We start from the raw sequence: 19,438 nt of genomic DNA on the forward strand, positions 1-19,438 counted from the left end.
TTATCACTAACCTTTGCTAGTCAATCACAAAGAGCTATAAGAGTGATGTCAAAGCATATCTTGGAATGGAAGTAGCAACTGGTGAATGATATGGGAGCAAGCTCAAGTGTTTCTCAAAGGGAGAGTCATCTTATGAACAGAGACATATTTAAGGAATATATAGATAATAATATGTTCATAGGTTTAATTCAACTGTCTGAAGCCGCCGGCAATAATTCTTACAAATGCTGCAACATCAATGACACGACAAGCTTTTCTGAAAATTGTTTAATAAACAAATGCCAATAAGATTGAGAGGCAACAAATCTTGGAAGATTAGTTTAATGCACATTACCTCAGTTGTTGTGCAATGTGTTTTATAATTCCTTAGACAAAATACTGAGGGGATGTGTTATTACGACAAGTTGTTGCAGTTAAAATCAGCTCACTTTGACGAAGAAAATGCCTCACTGTTGATGCATAATCATTTTTTATACATAAAGGTCTTAAAGCAGCTAGAGCCAAATCAGTTATAAAGTATAACAATGACATTTTGGTCAAATAAAAAAAAATGGAACTAGTATTTGCCAATTAGATACATTTGGCTTATAAAGGAAGTGTAAGTGCTAAATGTAAGGTGATCTTTAAACCCTTTTGGGACGCTTACAGATAGCAATGTCTGTAAGTTTCGTCTAAATAATCATCACATCAAGAACAAATTATAAGCTGGGATATTGTTTGAAATCCCAACTCAAGAAGCAAATCATCAAATACCTTATGGGCACTTTGATAAGTCTTCTCAATCTCAAGCTTTAGAAGGAGAATGGCATAGATACTTTCCGGCAAGTGTCATAATAATTCAGCCTAATGAAAATAAGAGTTGAAATCGACATGTAATCAGCCACATCACCATGGTGTAACAACTCAGCATCATTTTTTTTAGAAAAGATATAAAATGCGAATACCTGCAAAACAAGAAAAGCTAGAGCAAGCAGGCAAACAGGGAAGTTAGACGCAGAGGAAGAAGACGAGAGCTAATTTTCATTCAGTCATTCTCATATTTTCTCCTGATACTGTTTACAGGTATATATGGAGGAGGAGAGTGAGCACATGGGTAGTTGAACGTGGCTTGTCAGAGCCGTTGGAGAGTATCAGGAGCCGTTAGTGATCATGTGCTCTGTTATGACTAACACCCCCCTGCAAGCTGAGTGTCTCTGGAAAGAACGGTCAACTTGGTTCAAAGATCATTGAATCTGGATACGGCCAGCGGTTTAGTTAAGAGATCAGCAGGCTTTTCGACTGAGCTGATGTGAAGCACTTCTATTTCCTTCTCCTTGATATGCTGGCTTATGAAATGATAATCGATCTCGATATGTTTGGTGCGGGCGTGGAAGATGGGATTCTTGGCGAGCGCGATGGCTGAAGTGTTATCGCATAACACTTTGGTTGGGTGAAGCTATTTAGCATCAAATTCCTATAGGAGCCAGTGAAGCCAGATAATATCGGAGGTGGCGGATGCTAATGCTCGATATTCCGCCTCAGTAGAAGACTTTGCGTCAGTGGTCTGCTTTTTAACAGACCAGGAAATGAGGTTCAAGCCTAAAAACCTGCAGAAGTCGGTTGTGGATTTTCTATCGTAGACATCGGATGCCCAGTTGACGTCGACGTAGGTAGAGAGAGTTAAGGGACTGGTGAGCAGAGGAAGGCCGTAAGTAATAGTACCTTGGATGTATCTGAGAAGCCATTTCAATGCTTGAAAATGGCAGGGTTGTGGATCGTGCTTATGCTGGCAAATTTGGTTTGTGGCGAATGCTGTGTCTGGGCGTGTGATGGTAAACTACTATAGAGAACCTGCTATTTGATGGTAGAATGTGGCATCACCGAAGGGCACTGTGGGGGTTGATGGAGTTATCGGTTTGAGCGCGACTGGAGTTGGGGATGGCTTGCAGTTGGTGAAACCACTAGCTTGGAGAATGGAGTGGGCGTATTGTTGCTGATTTAGGAGTGTCCTAACGGCAATGTAGTGATGCGAATGCCCAGAAAGACTGATGCTGGGGCAGGATCTTTGAGTTAGAATGCTTGTTTGAGATCAGAGAAGAGGTGTTGTAGGAACTGATCGTTATTGCTGGTGACGAGCATGTCGTCAACGTATATCAGAATGAATGCCCGAGTGTTGCCAACTGTATAGAGGAGGAGGGAAGGATCGGATTTGTTGAAGTGAAATCTGAATGCTTGAAGGTGGGTCGTAAGCTTAGAGTACCATTGCCGTGGAGATTGCTTGAAGGCCATAGATTGCCTTGTGTAGTTTACATACATGAGTTGGGTGAGATTTGTTGAGGAAGCCCGGAGGGTGTTTCATGTATACCTCTTCTTCGAGTTCATTGTGAAGGAAGGCATTTGAGACATCCAGTTGGAAGATGGGCCAGCGGCGCTGAGTGGAAATAACTAGAAGAATATAGACTGGCGGGAGTTTTGCCACTGGGCTAAACATCTCGTGATAGTTAATTTCGGGTTGTTGGTCAAAACCTTTAGCCACGAGGCGAGCTTTGTGGCGGGTGTTCTGACCATTTGAATCTATCTTGAGACGATAAGTCCACTTACATCCCAATATGATGGCGTGCGGCAGTGGGGAGACCAGCGACCAGGTGCCCTGTTTATGAAGGGCATCAATTTCGTCGATCATGACAGTACGCCAGGGTGGTAGTTTGTTGGCTTGGGTGAAAGAATTGGGAGTGATGAGTTTGGTGGTTGGTGCTAAGAGGTCCAGAATAGCTTTGGGTTTTGTGATGCCATCTTTAAGGCGAGTAAGCATTGGATGGGGAGGGGGTGGATTAATGTTGGGAGTTGGGGAGATGGACTGAGGAGGTGTTGGCGTAGGGGTTATGGGAAATGAGAGGGGGGAATGTTGAGGTTTAGAGGAAAGATTGGTGGGGGTGTGTTGTGATGTGAGTTGCAGCGTAGCTGGGACAGAAGTGGTGGAAGTAGGGAGGAGCATGAGAAGAAAGATGTAGTTAGATGAGTGAGTAGGGGGTGGAGCGAGTTGTGAGGATTGAGAGAGAAAATTATGCTCGTTAAAAATGGCATGGCGGAAGATATGAATTTTATGTGTGAGAGGGTCGTAGCATCGGTAGCCTTTATGATTGGGTGAGTAGCCGATGAATATACATTCAGTGGAGTGGGGAGATAGTTTGTGTGGGAAGTGATGGCGAAGGTGAAGAAAGCATTGACAGCTAAACACGCGTAGATGACTGTATGAGGGTAGTGAATGGAACAGCTGCTGAAAAGGGATTTTGAGGTGAATTGCCTTGGAAGGTAGACTGTTAATTAGGTAGTTCGCGATTAGTAATGTGTCTGCCCAGAAGAGATGCGGAAGGTTGGCTGTGAGGAGGAGTGTTCTGGTAATGTCTAAGAGATGACGGTGCTTCCGCTAGGCGAGCCCGTTTTGCTCAGGGGTGTGTGGGCAGCAGAATTGTTGAGCAATGCCCTGAGCCGAGAGATATGATTTGAGAAGATAGCTTGTGTACTCGCCACAGGCATCGGATCGGAGAGTTTTAATTTTAGTGTTAAGTTGATTTTGACTAAGAGATGCAAAATGTTGGAATTTTGTTAATGTTTCAGATTTAGTGTTCATTAAGTACAACCAGCAGAATCTGGTGTGATCATCAATGAATATCACGTAGTAACGACTGTTATTTAGCGATGATACGGGGGCAGGACCCCAAACATCTGCATGGATTAACATAAATGGAGCAGAAGTGTGTTGTATTCTATTTTGAAATGGCAGTTTATGGCTTTTAGCCATGTTATAAAATTTTCAAGTAAACAATGAAGACAAAGTGCGAATAGACGGATCTAGTTTAGCTAAGGTTTGTAATATTTGACTGTGCGGATGGCTGAGCCGGTCGTGCCAGGCGTTGATTGTTGTTGAAGTAGATTGTAGAGCGGTGGGATGTGATGGGGAAGAAGGTGTTGATATGGAGTAGAGACCTTCTTTGCACCTACCACGAAGTAATATCTGATTGTCCTGCAGGTCAAAAATAGTGAAGCCGAAAGAATCGAAGGAGACGGAACAGTGATTGTCTAAGGTGAGTTTATGAATTGATAGTAAATTATGAGAAAGAACTAGAACGTGAAGTAGATTATGGAGGAGTAGCTTACGGTTTGATTAGGGAAGGGGTAGGAGGCCGTCGCCAGAATATTGAATGGGAAGCGTGCTGCCATTAGCGATGGATATCGAGTCCGAACCTTGATAGGTAAGTGGCTGCTGGAGGTTGCCGGCATCGAAAGTGAGATGTGAAGTGGCTCCGGTGTCTAGTACCCTATCGGTTGGAGAGGCAGAGGAGGCATGAGTTAGCATAGCCCGTGGGGGAGGGGGAACGTAGCTCAGATTGGTCCTGTGCCAGCATTGAGCGGCGATGTGCCCTGGTTTTTTGTCAGTGTTGGTTCAGTGGACGAGCATTGGATGAGTTTGATGCAGTGGTATTGACATAGCTCGTGGATCTGCCGGTAGTTCCTCTGCCTCGGCTTGCACGGTTATTGAACGATGAGTTCCCTCTGCCCATGTTAGGACGAACATTGGTGTAAAATGCAGAGTTGTCTCTGGTAGAATCCTTGAGGAGCTAATTTTGGATGTTGATCTCCTCGCTGCACAGCAGCGAATAGAGTACCTCGAGATTTATGGTGGATTGACATGTGTGGATAGAGATGGTGAAAGAGTTGTAGGCTGCAGGCAAACCATTGAGAATATAGTGAAGTATGTCTTCGGTGTCTACCCTTGATCCAACGGATGCTATGCTATCCACTATGATCTTGATTTGGGCCAGGTACTATTGCAATTAACTATCTCCCATCGTAACATTATGAAGAGCGTTCTTGAATTGGATAACTCTTGAACGATTCGTGGGTTGTAGTTTGGTCTCTAACATTCTCCAAATCTCTTGAGCTGACTGCATAATGAGAATGTAAGGAAGTATTGATGGAGATACAGTGGAATACAATGCAGATATTAGGTTCTGATCGATGAGCTTCCACAGCTCGTAGTCGGCATTCATTTCAGCAGGTTTCGACGAGGTTCCCATGAGGTATTCGAATTTCCCTCGAAACCATTTGCAGTGAAGATCTGGAGTACCTGTGATCGCCATATGGTGTAATTTTCATTATTGAGCTGAATGGTGGCTATCTGTTTAAAGTTGGACGTCAAGAATTTCAGAGGAGACCGGACGATGAATTCGCCATTGATGCCGAGAGAGAAGTGGTCGACTGTGCCGCCGACTGAGCACTTGAAGCTTTGCACTCGAACATGATAGGAAGGAGCTGTTGAGCTCTTTAATGCTCTGATACCATGCGAATACCTGCAAAACGAGAAAAGCTAGAGCAAGCAGGCAAACAGGGAAGTTATCACTGAGGAAGAAGATGAGAGCTAATTTTCATTCAGTCGTTCTCATATTTTCTCCTGATACTGTTTTCAGGTATATATGGAGGAGGAGAGTGAGCACATGGGTAGTTGAACGTGGCTTGTCAGAGCCGTTGGAGAGTGTCAGGAGCCGTTAGTGATCATGTGCTATGTTATGGCTAACATAAAACATTAATAATCTAACAAGGAAAAATGAGAGCATGCCAAGCTTTATGTGTATGTGGCAATATATATATATATATATATATAATCCGTCCATCGTCGGTGAACTGTGTCTGCTAGTCCGTTGCTGGTGAACTCGACTCACACAAGAGTCGCATCTCTGGCTCTCTTCCCCACTCGTTTACAGAGTCTCGCTGACACCTAAAATCTTTCGCCTCTCAAATCTCACAAGAAGCAAAGTCCCACATCAAGCTTATCCGTTCAGCAATCTCATGTCTCACGTGAGGCTTCTTGGTTCTTTTAAGCAGCAAAGAGGATTGGTTATAATGGTTATAATAAAATAATGATAAAATATAATAATCATTATTATTTAATCCTTTTTTTATTCTATTATATATTTATATATATTATTTATAAAGGCCTTAGTCAACCAAATGCAAATTTAAGGAAATCTCAGGGTTGATACGGTCACCCGAAGCCTTTGGTCATCGAGCTTATCTAACCGAGGGAGCGCAGACACTAGTCTTCCAATCTTCTCTCCGTTCATTCATTCCAGCCGAGTCGAGCCAAAGGAAAAATGCCCTCCCCAACATCCTGTCATCAGGGAGGGGACGCTGGAAAACTGCCGAATTTTTTAGGGGACAATAATTTTTTAAAATAAATTGTTTAAATTAGCAAGTCGTGCATATTAGAAGACTTGAAGATTTTTTTTTATTGATTTGCTCTCCCATACTCCTTTCTGTTGATTTGATCCAGCTGAGTCGAACACTGCCTTACCTCCCGGGATCGGGGAGGGGACGCCGGGAGGCTGTCGAAGTTTTCTCAAAACTTTTGGACTTAGATGGATTTTGGAACAAAAAAAACACAATAATACGGATTTAATTTGAATTCAATTAAAATAATTTAACTATTAAATTAAAATAAACAAGTCATTATTCAAACCAAATTTCAATTTTAAACAATAAATTCAAACTCTAAAAAAAAATTCAAATCAAGCAAACAGTTAATCATTAAATCCAGATCCAACAATTTAATTAGTGAACTAATTTTTAAGTTAAAATTCAATGAGTTTAATAACAGGAATTTAAATAACTTATAAAGAAAATCAAACCAGTTATCTGGAACTGAAATTCTTTATTCATTATGTAATTCACTTGTTTAATTGAAGTCAAGGTTTGGGAGCCTCAATTTATTAATTAATTAGAACTATATGGATTAATTAAATAATTGAGGGACTAATTGGTTAATTTAATAAATTAAATAACTAAAGAAAATCTGAAATGCATTCAGTCAACTAAAGTTTAAATATTCAGTCAACCTATATAATAGATTTAAGTAATCATACCGATAAGTTGAGCTTAATTGAAAAAAGTGAGAAGAGTTGGGCCTTTAAATAGTTGTGAAACTGAAAACCTTAACATTAATTGAATAAATCGAATAATCAACTTAATAAGTAATTTAAACAACATAATACATTTGAAATCTAAACTTAAATCAATTTAATTTAAATATTTTAATACTCTTAAAATACATTTAAATTTAAAATTAAATTAATAAATTAAGTGTTAACAAAAATTCAACTTTCATTTAATTGATTAATAATCAAATCAAGTCTAAAAAAACCATACACATAAAAAGGACTATACAACTCACTAAAACTCAACTCCTAAGAAAACTAACCAAAACACAAAACTGAAAGAAAGTCTCCAAAATTCTAATCTAAACCCAGTTCCTGGTGGGCTCCAGCCTTGGCTCTCGACAAAGTCCTAAACTCCTTATAAAGCTCTTAGTAGGCTCTAGCCCTTGTAACTACATCATATGTGGCTGCAAACTCCTGCTATTGCAACCGCTGGCTACGAACACCTGCAAACAAGCAGACAAAAGTCAGTGCAATCATAAATAAAATTAATGCTAAAAAAAGTAATTCTAACTACTGTAAGTAATGTAAAGTACGAGAAAGCTAACAAAGTAATAGTGCTAAAAAAACAATACACAACAAACTATTGTAATTAAAATAAACTACGAACACAAGAACAATGACCTTTCCAAATGATTCAACAAAGAACTCTTAAGCACTCAAAACAAAACGTAAATTACAGGCAGTCTAGTTTATAAGAATTAGGTTATAAGACCCACAACTTAGCTACTTTCAATGAAATCCGTAAGTCCAGTCTTTAGGGGTAATAGTTAGAAACCAACCTAACTTTATACCCCTTAATTGGACATCTTAGCCTATATGACTAAGTTGTAAGACCCTCCATTTGGGATACTTCTAAGCGAAGCGGTAAGACCCGCTTGTTCGGGAACTTCTAAACAATTGACCCTAAAACTAAAACTCAAATCCCTTAAATGAGCATCTTAGCCTATAGGACTAAGTTATAAGACCCGCCATTTGGGCAACTTCTAAGTGAAGCAGTAAGACCTGCATATTAAAAAAATTCTAAACAAACGAACCTAAAACAAAAAAACTCAAACCACAATGGGCATCCTAGTCTATAAGGGTTAGGTTGTAAGACCCAATATACGGGTCACTTAGCTTATAGGGCTAGGTCGTAAGATCTATCATTAAGCAACTTCTAAGGAAGCCATAAGACCTACGCAACCAAAATTCTTTGGACCACCTCTAAAAGAGGTCGTGAGTCCCACTATTAGGGAAACTTCTAAGGAAATCATAAGCCCCTACCTAAATCAAATCAACGGGAAACTCTTAATTGGAGCTGTAAGCCCCAAAATAAACAAATTAATGGGCAACTCCTAATTGGAGCCATAAGCCCCAAACTAAACAAATTAACAGGCAACTTTAATTGGAACTATAAGCCCCAAACTAAATAAATTAATGAGCAACTTCGAATGAAGCCATAAGCCCCAACCCAAATTAAACTAAACTAAAATTCACACATCTGTACTTCAGTCTATTCAGGATCCCTAAGAGGTGGCAACCCATGATTGCTAATCAGATTCCTTGGACACTACAACCAACGGTTGTTAGTGTTGGTAGATTGAACCCACGGTATGCCCGGGATGACAGAACTATGGGATCTTGATCGGGTGTACCTTCATCCCCCATAACTAAATTTAAATATCTGTTACACATTCACACACTTCTTGTATTAAGCTAAGTATATTTCATCCTTAATCGAGAGTGATCTTCTAATGCGTTAGGAGATGTAATTAACTATGAGGGCTTGCGCTCATAGGAAGTAGAACTCAGATCTAAATAAACTCTGACATTATTATCAGGAGAAATCTGGTTAAATATTAACTCAATCTACCTCTGGAAAAATTAAAAGTTAACCCTTAAGTTCGTAAGAGCGAGGTTCACTTTGTCTTTAATTTAAAAAGATAATTTTTTGGAGCGTTCCTACCTTTACCTTTCTTAACATAGTGGTTGTTTCGTTGCCTGAAAAAGGAATGCAGTGAAAAATAAATGCAATGTAAAAGAAATGTCGTGTAAAAAGCGTACTTTGAAGATGTTTAGACAAGTGAAGAAGGAATTCAAGACATCCCTTTTTTATTTGATTTTAAGTAAAGTGAATGCTATGTAAATTATAAAAAGGTTGTGATCGGGGTGGGCGGTGGGTGGCGATCTGCGGCAAGGGGGTTGAGGGCACAACGACTAGCAGCGGGGAGAGTGGTGGGAGGCGACGACGATGGCTTGGGTTGAAAAATAATTGATAAGAGAAAAAAATTAAGATTTTTACAAAGATAAGTATTATTAGATCTTGAAGCTTGGGTTGAAAAAGAAATTTTCTTTTATTTCCTCTTAAATTGTATCAGTAGTGTTTTAAGTTGTTCTTTGGAATTTAATAAATTCAAAAATTACTTAACATCTCACTAAATAATTTTTTTTTAATTTGTTTGTTTAAACTTCAACAAAATTATTATTTTTTCAGAGACTCAAATTTACCTCCCACCCCTCCTGTCTTGGGTGTGCCAAACATTACAATTCAAACACATAAAAAATTTGATTGAATTTAAAAAATAAACAAGGACATTATATTGTCAACAATGTGATAATGTTGGTCATATATACCTTTTATGTAATACCGAGACTAAAACTCTAAACTTAGGAGGAATCTCATCCTCTAAAATATTTGAATAAAGGTTAATTTTAGATTCCTTAGGTTTAGAGCAAAATAGAAGTAGTAGGTTGCTAAGAAATGATGGAAGCAAAAGACTTGTTGATAATAATACCCTTTCTCCTAGCTCAAGGAACTAATGGGGGAGCTTGATGCAGCTTTATATGAAGGTGTTATTATTGGATGATAAACCTAATGATTTTGATAGGCCATGTAATTTGTCATTTACAGCCTTAAAATGAGTGTTTAACAAGTCTCAAGTGATGAACTCATTAGCTCCCAAGGACTCTCTGGCGTGTTGCAAAATGTTTGGAGGATTTCTAGTGTTAGTAACTCAACCATTTTTTTCTTTTTGTAGTGGTAAAATAATAGGTTCCTATAGGCGAGGCCAAAAATATAAACAAAAATAAACTTCCTTTGCTCTGTACAACAAAGAAGAATTTTATCTAAGGAGATAATTTTTTTATTTATGTAGTGGTTCAAATAACTTGGGAACATATTATGGCCAAATTTACTCTAGAGAGAGGCATAGTTCATCAACGAACAAAGTTTTTCCAAGTCAAGGAATGAGCAAAAACATAACAAGATATCTATGTACAATCAAACGAAAAAATGAAAGGTTAAAACTTTGGTAGATAGCTTCATCCGTGAAACTATAGGTGTAAATATTTGACACGACACAAAAATTCGACTCGAACCAACCCAAATTTTTTTCTTTTGACCCAACCCGAGGGTCGGGTCGGGTCGAGTTCGGGTTCTAGAATTTGACCCGTTTGAAAAACATGTCAGAATCGGGGTGACCCGACGGGTTATCGAGTAAACCCGCAAACCCATTTAAAATCAACTACGCACGAACCTGCAGAAATATCAGCCAAAACTCTTATTTTAAGGTTTCTAACTTATAGGTAATGCAAAGCTTAAGACCAAACTTAGGGATTTACATGAAAAAAATGAAAGATATTATGCTATTACATTGAAATTCAACCATCATTATTAAATGAAAATATGTTGAAAACAGTAAGAATTAAAAGAGAATAGTTAAAAGTGAACATTAACCTACTTGATTTTTGGATACAAACTACAGCGAACCACACTTTGATGAGGGGAGATTCCCATTCTTGATACAAGCTCAAGTTTCCTCCTGTCATAGAAACAAAGCATGCCTCCAATTATATCTTCTTTTTCAACCGAGGTTCCATTAAGGATAAGCTTCTCGTCTGGACTAAATCCAGCATTTGTTTGGGCATAATAATTGGGAATGTTATCAAATATTTTGATTGGATTTCTCATTTGTTGCAAATCCAAGACCTATCAACAAAACCACAACATGCATTTTCCTAGTTTTCTCTTACTCTTTGAAACTGTTCACCAAAAATAGTGATAATTGTAGGTTGTTCAGATGAAGTATTATATATCCGTACCTTAAATGTATTATCCATGCTTATGGATAAGAGAATCAAGCCATCAATCGAAAACTTAAGTCTACACCATCTGTATGTGCTCTCTCTACGTGAATGTCTAGCCTGCTGCCCCATACAGACTTCATGCTCCATAACTGTACAATTGACCATTCCATCAGAAAAACTTATTAGAAGTATACATCAAGATTACATATAAAACAAATAAGTTGCAAGTGTGGACAAAACGAAATAAAAGATGAAATATAAAATTCACAGCATAAATTATAATGAAAATAATGAAACTTGTATGGAACCATCGCCAAGAGCACCAACAATACGTTTACCTTCATGATCCCATGCACAAGCTGTGAGATCCCTCACTTGAGGAAGAAGCACTTCCTCATGGATCTTGCAAGAGGAGGAGGGAGAGAGGATGAGGGTAAACCGTGAGCCACAAACAATGCAAATCTTTATTTCCTTGGCTGCATCCTAATACAAAACTAAAGCCTATAAATAGGCTTCTACAAGCTATACAAATAGCTACACCTAAGCTATACAAAAACAAACCTAAATCTAGGACTAATACCTAACAATCACCCCCTTAGTCCAGATTTTACAAAACAAAAGATAACCACTATTCTTGATAGAATATCCAAAGAATGATCATGTCGGTCTCCTCCGCAAAAAAGCGTCTACCGACATTCAAGCTCCACCTCCCGAGAGATCTCCTGTCGCACTGCGTCCAACGCAGCCAATCCCCGAGCACCCCTAGCCAGGCTTCCGCACCCTGTGCATCCACCAGCACCCTGCGCCTCAGTGCCCGCGCCCTGCGTCTCCAGCCCGCGTCCAAACGCCACAAGCTCGCGCCCGCGCCTTGCACTCATGTGGTCTCTCTCCGACCACATCCTGCACATCCACCCGTGCAGCGAGCCCTGCGCCCTCACCAGCGCTCCGCTCGTCACAAGACCACGCTCCGCACTGCCGCATCCGGCCAGTACCCTGCGTGTCTTTCACCAGTGCCCCGCGCTCCTATGCGGACTCCTCGTGCACCGCACGACCACGCATCTCCAAGCGCCCCGCACTCTCAACCTTGCTCTCCAAGAGCAGCCAACACTACCTCAGTGTCTCCCGGACTCCACCCGGAATTCAAAACTCCACCTTAAAGATCAGCAATTCATAAGATCCACAAGATTTCCTGCAGTCTTTACACAACTCAAATAATTTGTAATCTTTAGCCATGGAGCAAACAATCTCCTCTCCACTAGGATGCACTGTAAAGCCCACGGGATACTTGTCTTCTTGCGATCAAGACCTGACTCCACTTCTGCTCCCGATCAAGAAGATTAAGCAAACCTTAATCTCCTTCCGTTTCGAACACGATGCCCAACTTCTCGCACACGAACCAGCAGCTCGACTCTGCCTCCCAGCTCGCGCGACCTGCCTGCCTTGCTCCCGTCAAGAACCGGTCCTTCTGCCTCCGCCGAGCAGATCCGAATCGAGCCAACCGAGAGCCCAAGTCCGGCTTCTGCTCGTTCAGCACCGAGCAAGCCCCAAGCCAGCAAACGCCCCCACCAGTGCCGCTTTCTTGTCTCCGATCCGCAAGAGTCCGGCGCTCTGCCTATGCCCCAACGCCACAGCCTTTAGCTTCTTGCGTGCAGACCAGCGGCCCAGTCCGCCTCTGCTGATCAAGAGGCCAATGCGATGCCAGCCGCGAACTCAGCACAGACGAACCATCCCGCCGTCCGTTAGCCGCTCCCTTGGCTGAATCCAGCGAACCCCACCAAGATCGCCTCCTTCAGTTTCTTCAGACAAGAAACCTCTCTCCTCCACCTCGAGATCGCCACCGCCGTGGCTCTGATACCAGATGTGAGATCCCTCACTTGAGGAAGAAGCACTTCCTCATGGATCTTGCAAGAGGAGGAGGAGGGAGAGAGGATGAGGGGAAACCGTGAGCCACAAACAATGCAAATCTTTATTTCCTTGGCTGCATCCTAATACAAAATTAAAGCCTATAAATAGGCTTCTACAAGCTATACAAATAGCTACACCTAAGCTATACAAAAATAAACCTAAATCTAGGACTAATACCTAACACAAGCCGTAACTGGAACCCTCATTGGCCTAGCAACCTTAGGCTTAATAACCTAACGACAGAAAAGCAATTAGATATCTTGTAGATATTTTTCTTCATTTAAATGATAGTACAACTACCATATAAATGGATTGTTTTTCCATCAATAAAAGTAAAGAGCAATAAAAGAATTAATTAGAGTAACATGTATGTGCATCAATTTTGCCATTTCATGCATGCCCATGTAACTGGATTGCTGCACATGTTAAATGTTGTCGGATTAAAAAAAGGGCATACTTGCTTTAAGTTTCCATAACCCAAAACATGAGTTCCTGTCAAAGCTGTTTTTGACATTTGAAGTCATTTACATCCCATACACGCAAAGACCCATCTTCAAAAGAAGTTAAGATAGTTTCCTTGGACTTGGGATTCCATTCTCCACCAGTCAAGCCAGATATATGACCCTTGGTGTTCTTTTAAGTCACGTATATACATATCTCCCTTGATGAACTCACCCAGGGTAAGTCCATCTCGATCATAAATCTGCAATTAATTTCCTCCATAGAAATGATTAATCAATAAAACTAGAATCTAAATATAAAATGAGCCAAAGCTAGGCACCTTAGCATGTGCTGAACCTGTTACACAAAAATTTTTCTGACGTAGGACTCCAACTTATACTTCGAACCTGGTGTCCCTCAAAAGGTTCTAACTGTCTGAATGACTACAACTTAGAAGTCATCCCTTTAAAGTCATACATTCTTACGGTGTAGTCATAGCTTCCAGAAAGTACTCTCGATCTAGAATGATCAACTGCAAGAGCTGAGACAATCTATAAACAACAAGAGAGATGTGATCATCATATATTTTAGAAAAAAAAAAACAAGTTTTTCGACGAAATTCAGAGGTCAAAAATAATGTCAAATAAATGAATTAATAGCTTTCCAATATTATTGATTTTCCCTTAGTTTGGATCCAGAAGAGTTTAATTTCAAATTTTGAAAAAGGTAGAATCGAAAAAAATTCAAGAAAGAAGCATCATCAAACAACAATTTAATGTTATGAATGTTATGATATAGCCACTAAGCTTGTAGACTAGTTGTGTCACCCCTTGTGTCCAGATGGGAAGTCTAGGGCACAATTCCTTCCAAAACAAAATATGATGAGATCGATAACCATAGAATGTTATTAGTTTGTCAGGTTTATATTATGCTTCACTTAGAGGTTTGGGATATATTATGATGCAACATGATAGAGTGATAGCATATGCTTCTAAACAGTTGAAGCTACATGAGAGGAAGTACCTGATACATAATTTAGATTTAATTGTTGTTGTATTTGCTTTGAAAATATTGTGGCATTACTTATATGAAATCAGATGCGAGATCTTTACTGACCATTAGAGATTAAAATACATTATTTACACAAAAAGGATCAAAACCTAAGGCAAAGGATATGGCTTGAGTTGATTAAAGACTAAGATTTGATTATTTAATGTCAACTTGTTAAGGATAATGTGGTGGAAGACACTTTAAGCAGTATATCTTCTAAAGTTTTATTTCTTCAGCTTACTACTAATAAGTATTTGATATGAGATATGGAGAGATTACAGTTGGAGGCGATTTCTTCTTCTAACTAAGACTCTAGTATATTGGCTAAGATGATTATTCAGCATTCTTTGTAAGAAATGATTCACGAATCTAAGAAGTTGGATACATTGTATATATATTTGGTTAATTTTATTAGATTTGACAAGATATTAAAACTACGCGCTTCTAATTTTGGTATTCTATTTTATAAGAATAGATTATTGGTTCCTATTTTTTGCAATATAATGAGAGAGATTCTACACGAGGCTCACTATTTTGGCTACACTATTCACCCAGGAAATAGCAAAATGTGTACTTATTTGAAAGGTATATGCTTTGGTGGTTTAGATTGAAGAATAATATGACAAATTTTCTATCAAAGTATAAAGCCTGTCAGGTAGTGAAGGCAGAGCATCAATGATAAAGCATTTTTTTGTAGTCATTACTCATTCCAGAGTAGAAGTGGGAAGCTATGACTATGGACTTAACTATAGGTTTCCCCAAGTTGAGATAAGGATATAATGCTATATGGGTTATTATTGATCAACTAAAGAAGTCTATGCATTTCATTCTAATGTGACAGTCTAATTCTGTTGACAGATTTGAAAGTTAGTGAGGGGTGTTAAACCCTCATCCCCTAAACCCTAAACCCAAAATACCCTAAACCCAAAACCTAAAACACTTGCCCTCTCTCTCTCTTTCGCTCGCTCTCTCCCCTCATCCTCTCTTTCTCTCTCTTACCCTCCCTCTCTCTCTCTCTAAGTTCAGCTCAAAAAAATAAGTTCAGCTTGTTCTCTCTCTCTCCCCCACTCTCTCTCTCCATCTCTCTCTCCCTCGCCCTATCTCTCTCCCTAGCCCTCTCTCTCTCTCTCTCTCTCTCTCTCTCTCTCTCTCTCTCTCTCCCTCCCTAAACCCTAAACCCCAACTCTAAACCCTATACCATAAACCCTAAACCCTATAAACCTTAGATTCTAAACCCTTAACCCTAAACCCTATCCCCTAACGTCCCTAAACCCTAAATCTTAAACCCCTGCCCTCTCTCACTCTGTCTCTCTCCCTCTCTCGCTCTCTTGCCCTCTCTCTCTTGCTTGCCCTCTCTCTCTTGCTTGCCCTCTCTCTCTCTCTCTCTCTCTCTCTCTCCCTCTCTCTCTCCCTGCCCTCTCTGTCTCTCTCTCTTGCCCTCTCTATCTGTCTCCCTTGCCCTCTCCCTCTCTCTCTCTCTCTCCCTACCTTCTTTCACTCTTTCTCTCACTCCCTTGCCCTCTCTCTCTATCTCTCTCTCTCCCTGCCCTCTCTCTCTCTCGTTCTCTATCTCACTCTCCCCCATGCCTCTCTCTCTCTCTCTCTCTCCCCCTCACACACTCTCTCTCCCTCGCCCTATGTCTCTCTCTCCCTCTATCTCCCCCTTGCCCTATCTCTCTCACTCACCCTCTCTCTCTCTCCCTATGTCACTCTCTCTCTCCCTAAACCCTAATCCATAAACTCTAAAACCTAAACCCTAACCCTAAACACTCAACCTTAAACCCTAAACCTTAATCCCTAAACCCTAAACCCTAAACCATAATCCGTAAACCCTAAACTTTAAATTTTAAACCCTAAACCCAAAATCCTAAACCCTAAACCCTAAACCCTAACCCCTATCTCTAAACCATAAACCCTAATCCCCTAAACCCTAAATACCCTAAACCCTAAACTCTTGCCCTCTCTCTCTCTATCTCTCTCTCTCTCTCTGTCTCCCTCTCTCTCTCCCCCTACCCTATCTCTCTCTATCTCTGTCTCTCTGTCTCTCTCTCTCTCTCTCTCTCTCTCCCTAAACCCTAAATCCTAACCCTAAACCCTATACACTACAGGAAAACAGATAATTTATGGCAGAATTTTCTGTGGAAATAAATTCGACAGAATTTTTGTCGAATTTTCCAGCGGATTTCCGATGGAAAATTCCTGGCGGCTTTCCGACGGAATTCCAGCGATTTTTTGGATATGCTTTTCGATGGAATTATTTTTGACGGAATTTCCGACGGAATCTCGAGTTGAATTTCCTACGGAATTTCAAGCAACAATTAAATATATTTAAAAAATTACTATTAAAAATATTTATAATTATTTATTTTTTTAAATTAAGTTAGATAATTTACTAACTTATTATCAAATTAAATTATTTAAATTAAATATTTTAAAAATTATGTTATGATTTAATAATTATGTTATAAATATAGTATTTCTAGTATCAGTCTAGGATAGGAGTATATATTCTTGTTCTATTTCTGATATCCCGATAGTATGAAAAATTCTTGATGTATTTCCTGAGGAGTTAGTCAATTTGCATTCAGACAAAGACATAGAGTTTTATATTGATATATTTTTGGGTATAACCTTGATATATAAATCTCTATTTATGATGTCACCTAAGGAGCTTCAAGAGTTGAAAGTTTAGCTTCAATAGTTGGTTGATAAGGGATTTGTTCTTCTTAATGTCTCTTTGTGGGGAGCACATATTCTATGTGTGAAGAAAAAGAACAGTATGATAATTATGTGCATTGACTATAATGAGTTAAATAAAGTCACTATCAAGAATAAGTATCATCTATTATATATTAATGACCTATTCAACCAACTTATTAGATCTTCTGTATTTTTAAAGATTGATCTATGATCAGGATATTATCAAGTAAAAGTGAGAGAGTCTGATGCGATAAAGACAGCTTTCAGTATGAGATATAGACACTATGTGTTTTTAGTCATGCTTTTTGGGGTGATGAATGTATCAATCATCTTTATGAACCTGATGAATAGAGCATTTAGAGAATTCTGGATCAGTTTATTATTATTTTCATTTACAACATTTTGGTATATTCTACTTTTGCGGAAGATCATGCCAAACATTTGAAAATTATTTTGGAGACTTTGAGGATGTATTAACTATATGAAAATTTCTCCAAATGTGAGTTTGGGCTAAAGAGAATTACTTTTTAGGGGCATGTGGTGAATAGTGCTAGTATCTTTGTAGACCCTTAGAAAGATTAGGCAATCACTTAGTGGTTGAGTCCTACTACTGTGTTTGAGGTACATAATTTCTTTGGTAAGGCTAGATATTAAAGGAAACTTGTGAAGAGACTTTCTCAAAGTTCTGTAGCTCTGACGAGACTGACTCAAAAGTCAGTAGATTTTATTTGGTCACATGAGTGTGAGGTCAATTTTAGAGTTTGAAGGATTATTTCACTTGTGGTCCAGCTTTAGCTCTTCCTTCCGGTATAAAAGGATTTCATGTATTCAAGTATGCTTCACTTACAGGTTTGGGATATATTATGATGCAATATGATAGAGTGATAGCATATGCTTCTAAACAGTTAAAGCAACATGAGAGGAACTACCTGATACATAATTTAGATTTAATTGTTGTTGTATTTGCTTTGAAGATATTGTGGCATTTCTTATACGAAATCAGATGCGAGATCTTTACTGACCAATAGAGATTCAAATACATATTTACACAAAAAGGATCAAAACCTGAGGAAAAGGATATGGCTTGAGTTGATTAAAGACTATGATTTGATTATTTAGTGTCAACTTGATAAGGATAATGTGGTGGAAGACACTTTAAGCAGTATATCTTCTAATGTTTTATTTCTTCAGCTTACTACTAATAAGTATTTGATATGAGATATGGAGAGATTACAGTTGGAGGCGATTTTTTCTTTTAACTGAGACTCTAGTATATTGGCCAAGATGATTATTCAACATTCTTTGTAAGAAATGATTTATGAATCTAAGAAGTTGGATACATTGTATATATAGTTGGTTGATTTTATTAGATATGATAAGATATTAAAACTACGCGCTTCTAATTTTGGTATTATATTTTATAAAAATAGATTATGGGTTCCTATTTTTTGCAATATAATGAGAGAGATTCTACACGAGGTTCACTATTTAGACTACACTATTCACCCATGAAATAGCAAAATGTGTACTTATTTGAAAGGTATATGCTTTGGTGGTTTAGATTGAAGAATAATATGACAAATTTACTATCAAAGTATAAAGCCTATCAGGTAGTGAAGGCAGAGCATCAATGATAAGAGTTTTTTTGTAGTCGTTACTCATTCCAGAGTAGAAGTGGGAAGCTATGACTATGGATTTAACTATAGGTTTCGCCAAGTTGAGATAAGGATATAATGCTATTTGGGTTATTATTGATCAACTAAAGAAGTCTATGCAATTCATTCTAATGTGACAGTCTAATTCTGTTGACAGATTTGAAAGTTAGTGAGGGGTGTTAAACCCTAATCCCATAAATCCTAAACCCTAAACCATAAATACCCTAAACCCAAAACCTAAAACACTTGCCTTCTCTCTCTCTCTCTCCCCTCGCCCTCTCTCTCTCTCTTGCACTCTCTCTCTCTCTCTAAGTTCAACTCAAAAAATAAGTTTAGATGTTCTCTCTCTCTAGCCCTCTCTCTCTCTCTCTCTCCCACTCTCTCTATCTCTCTCTCCCTCGCCCTATCTCTCTCCCTAGCCCTCTCTCTCTCTCACTCCCTCTCTCTCTCTCTCTCTCTCTCTCTCTCTCTCTCTCCCTAAACCCTAAACCCTAAACTCTAAAATCTAAACCCTAACCCTAAACACTTAACCTTAAACCATAAACCTTAATCCCTAAACCCTAAACCCTAAACCCTAAACCCTAAACCCTAAACCCTAAACCCTAAACCCTAAACCCTAAACCCTAAACCCTAAACCCTAAACCCTAA

The 19,438-nt window shown here is 39.1% G+C and overlaps 1 protein-coding gene and 1 long non-coding RNA gene across 2 annotated transcripts in view; both read right to left on the minus strand.

Annotated features, from left to right (window-relative positions):
* LOC110114797 overlaps window positions 1–19,438 on the minus strand; it is a 49,324-nt gene that overhangs the window by 26,122 nt on the left and 3,764 nt on the right. The gene's annotated exons all lie outside the window — the stretch shown is intronic.
* Window positions 7,120–13,968, minus strand: LOC110114796. The gene is made up of 5 exons (XR_003699781.1): window positions 13,726–13,968; window positions 13,402–13,647; window positions 11,055–11,188; window positions 10,694–10,774; window positions 7,120–7,417 (listed from the first exon to the last, which is right to left on the minus strand). It is a non-coding gene; the product is annotated as an uncharacterized LOC110114796 (long non-coding RNA).

The sequence above is a fragment of the Dendrobium catenatum genome, unplaced genomic scaffold (assembly GCF_001605985.2).
Source record: "Dendrobium catenatum unplaced genomic scaffold, ASM160598v2 original_scaffold_189877, whole genome shotgun sequence".
Classification (NCBI taxonomy): Eukaryota; Viridiplantae; Streptophyta; class Magnoliopsida; order Asparagales; family Orchidaceae; genus Dendrobium; species Dendrobium catenatum.